Source organism: Varroa jacobsoni, unplaced genomic scaffold (genome assembly GCF_002532875.2).
Source record: "Varroa jacobsoni isolate VJ856 unplaced genomic scaffold, vjacob_1.0 scaffold_1147, whole genome shotgun sequence".
NCBI classification, from domain to species: Eukaryota; Metazoa; Arthropoda; class Arachnida; order Mesostigmata; family Varroidae; genus Varroa; species Varroa jacobsoni.
The window spans coordinates 216,342-220,513 of NW_019214049.1; the positions used below are offsets into that span (position 1 = coordinate 216,342).

The following is a 4,172-nucleotide window of genomic DNA, read 5'->3' on the forward strand; positions in this document are numbered from 1 at the left end:
CATACATTATTTTTAGTTTTTAGTAATCTTTTTCAGGGGTCGTCGAATTAAAACTATATTGGCTGTTCTCAGAACTGAATGAAGTTATGCTACCGATGCCCACCAAGTTTAATGCACACATAATTTCGAATCATAAATTCACTTTACATTTTGGATACTGTATCTGTTATCTATACAAGATGAATAATTTCCCTAAGAATTCGCACGGCTAATTAGTTCATTTACCATGCATTTAAGTTCTAAAAAGAACTTATCACTCTTAATTACTCTCTATAGAAACTTTTGTATACAAATAAGCCTTCAAGTTAACGTCTAAAGTTTTATAAGTCATTCTGAAGGTGATCCTTTCCTTTCTGAGCGTATATTTCAAAAAAGAGAGACGAATAAGTGTAGCAGAACTTGTTAAAACGTGCGTCGTTTAGAAATGTGTCAAAAAAGATATATGCACAGCCATTGCGAAAGAATAAATGTTGCCAGTCTCTTTACTAACACGAAATTTTTCGTTAGATGCTTGTTTGATTTAAGTACCTACGGATGCTTTGATTAAAAAAGCGATGTATAATAAACTACGTAGAAGCGTTCGTTAATCACCAGATTGAGAAGGGCTGAGGTATCGGCGGTAACTTGAAAAAGATGACACCCATGCTCCAACAACAGCAGACTTCGATCTTCGACAGCCTGCTCAGTTCCTGTGAGTCATTCCCCAACAGCAAATCTTTTACATTAGCGACTATCTCTTAATAGCTTTATTTCAGATTAGTTGTACTCTTCCACTCAACCCATTTCATTCGGACCGTCTAATCCCAGAGTGCGTCGTTCGCCCACATGTCTCATATGTACCTTTTCTTTAGCTCCATTCGCATTTTACGTAAATAAAGACGATAGGTCGCCTCAAGTAGACTTCTCGGTGCAGTTGTCACATCATCTCTTTTCAATAGTCACGGTTGAACGATCAGTGCTTTCTCGAAGGATAAAAGTTACTTATAGATAAAACAATCTGTTTGTTTATCAAGCACACTTACGTTTGGTCACTCGGGTCTCTCCATTGCTGCTTATCTCGTAGTTCCCAGTTCAGGTCTATATACGGCTAACTGCCCTCTCACTTGCTGTGCCTAATTTAACCAAGCAAACTGAAATCAAGGACCTTCATTGCTCTTCAGGCTGCCAGTTCAGGCGCATTGTATTCGGCCAGATGTATTATTCAAACAACTTAGCTTTTTGTCACGACTGAACTAAAGGACTCCGATAGAGGAAGTCGTCAACATAGCGGATGGCAATCCTAATATGATATAGTACGATCTGATATTCTTCAGTCTGTATGTGTTATACAGTAGCCAAGTGGGAACGTCGTGTAACTGTCAGAGAATTCAATAGTTAGGTCCAAGACGACATATCGTAGTCCTTAATTTACGATTATTACAGTCACTGTTGCTTATTCCTCTGAAGCTACTTTCGGTTCACTCTGAAATCTTTTCCATTCACAGTGAAGTAGGGAGCACTTTTTATACTGAAGTCACAGTTATCTAATCGTGCAATTGAACTCTGTTAAAACATTATATATACATAAAAGGGCTTAACTTTAAGTCCTTTTCCGTCGAGGATATATTACATAATGTGTCTACCATTGATGCATGCTGACGTGTAGCTTAAAACGGCAAAACAATATCTTAATTAGCGTTTCGCTAGTAGACTAGCGCCGCATACGCTAATTTGCCTGGCCTAGTTGTAGGATACTTTTAACAACTGCCCATAACTGAGTAATAATTGCTTCATTCTCTATCTTCATACGGACCGCCAGAGGAAGCAGTGCCATGTTTAGCCGAACGCTACTTCGACTGCTGCTTACATTGATACCTTTACGCCGGTAAGTTCCTCCCTGACATCAACTTCTACCTGCCAATAAGCAACGCTATCGGAAAGACAATACATTTCTACTCTGTTATATTAGGTTCTCAACCAGCATCGGCTCTGACCCAATTATACACCGGTTATTGGAGGGACTCGTGAAAGAGCTATTGACAGACACTCAGATCGATTCGAAATGCTATAGGTTCTATGCTGTTGTCCTTCATACAGTCAAATGAACTCATAAAACAGACTTCTACGGCAATAAATTTGTAAATAGAAAGTGTCATCGTAACATAGTGATTACCAATACTATCTAATCATAGTATTAAGTATATCCGGTGCGTTTTTTTCTTTCTGTCTCATCAGAGCTATGTGTCGGAGAGCGGAACTGGTAGACGTGACCCTTCAAACGGGATGCCTTGTATCGAAGAGACGGGTTAATGAACTAAGATACAGGCTTATTTGTCTTGCAAACATAATAAGAGAAGGTATGAAATCGTTCAAAGTTCATACCTTTGTGCTTATTAGCCGTGAAAAAACTATGGAACAACTGAAATAAAATGTTCTTTGATAAAATATTTGTTGAAGATACGCACGGCGCGCATCCATTAAAGGATCATGTTGAAATAACCCGATATGATCTTTTTTGTAAAAATGTCTCTTTTGAGTAGAAGGTGTGTACGTGAAACTACTAGGAGGGTTTACAGGATCAAAAATACCCAGGTCTACTCAGTCCTAGTTAAAAAAGATGGCTCCAAAATATTGTTAGGATCATTTGCCGGAAGGGTAGACGTTATAGAGGTCAAAATTCTATTAGGCAGCGAAGTGTTTTTTTCATAAGTTACAGGAAAACGTATTAAATCCAATAAAAAAAAGGTAGAGCGAAAGTTACTGAGAGACCAATCTGACAACGCTTCAGAAACAGTGAACTATTACTTGAGAATGTCAAAAAAACAGTTTTGTTTCAGTGGATCCTAAAGTGGATCAGATTAACCAACACTTTGTTTCTATTGATAAAAGAGTGACAAGTGCTCAGCAGTTCAAACATTTCCTAAATCTTACAACATTCAGTTACCAAAAAGCCCTTTATTCAGGTAAAATTTCAACCGCGATCGGAAACAAAATCAAATCAGGTTATCGTCACAATCGTAAGGCAAGTTCATCGTGACCTTTATAAAAAGACATACCGGCAAAACTGTAGCATAAATTTATTCATTGTATATATGCCACCGTGGGACTTGAAAAGAGATGCAGCTATGTTTCGTTCTTCGGAGATTTAAGTAAAGCATTTTATACGATTTACTTTGAACGATTAACCAAGAAAAAACGCAGAATTCTTCGGTTGATCTTGTAAATTTATCAAGCAGTTTTATGAACACAGTGGCAGCCATGCAATAACCGTCCGCTACGGTGACCTTTAAGACAATGTCTTAAATACTTAATTATCCTGCTTTACATAAATCATCTAATACCCTATTTAGATCAACTAGCTTCAAGCATGCTCTGGTGTCGCTAGTTTTTCTGTCCATATATTCTATATAACTAAGGTAGGATAATCTAGAGTTTGTATCATATACTAGGTATGTACTCCCCTTACGTGGAGGATAACTGCATAGGGTATTCGAGATAATTAAGGGCTCGGCTTTTAAAGCCATTTATTGTAGAGTGTTGGAACCGCTACCTTTGGTGCCGGAAGAAAGCTAAATATTTTTACGCCAAAAACATCAACTCGTCGTGACGGGTGTGGGGAGCTCCTTCTTCGTCGTTATCGTCTTCGAGCCGGATGACCTCTTAATGAAGCTATGAACTTCCGTGTTTACTCTTCACTCTTCAAGCGGAATGAACGACATAGAGATTAGATTGAGAGGGCCTGATGATTTTCTAAAGGAGTGCGAAAAACAAATTCTGACGATTCTGAAGTTTTTGCCTCAGATACTAATTGTTTTTTGAGGCGAAAGCATGTTTTGAAATCTGTTGCTGTTTTTTTTTGTATCTGTTGTACTTCCGGCCATTAGCAAACACATTGTACAAACATTTAGAGGTGCGTTGCTATAATTAGTTTTATTATTTAAATCGGGTCACGATAGAAATGGTACTTGGTATTCTTAAATAACTTGATACAATTTATGTTTTCATAGCAATTTGTAGCCATACTTTCGGGTACTCTGTCAAAAAAAAGTATAGGATGTCGTCCTTTTCTTTAACCCACACTGTCGTTTAATTTACATTAGAATACATTGTTGTGTCCCGGTTTGTTCAACCTCTTTCTTTTCCTTCAAAATTAAGGCACATTTATCTAACATAGATGCGTTCTTACGTTATCA

The 4,172-nt window shown here is 37.7% G+C and overlaps 1 long non-coding RNA gene across 2 annotated transcripts in view; it reads left to right on the plus strand.

Annotated features, from left to right (window-relative positions):
• LOC111267108 (uncharacterized) overlaps positions 1 to 3,767 on the plus strand; it is a 6,221-nt gene extending 2,454 nt beyond the window's left edge. The window contains exons 4-7 of one of the 2 annotated variants that reach the window (XR_015313662.1): positions 508 to 691; positions 1,799 to 1,864; positions 2,215 to 2,336; positions 2,943 to 3,767. This is a non-coding gene — a long non-coding RNA (uncharacterized LOC111267108). Of the gene's footprint in view, positions 1 to 507; positions 692 to 1,798; positions 1,865 to 2,214; positions 2,425 to 2,942 lie in introns of those variants that run through there. The other variant, XR_002684417.2, reaches the window with a different exon arrangement.
• Positions 3,768 to 4,172: the final 405 nt, after the last annotated feature.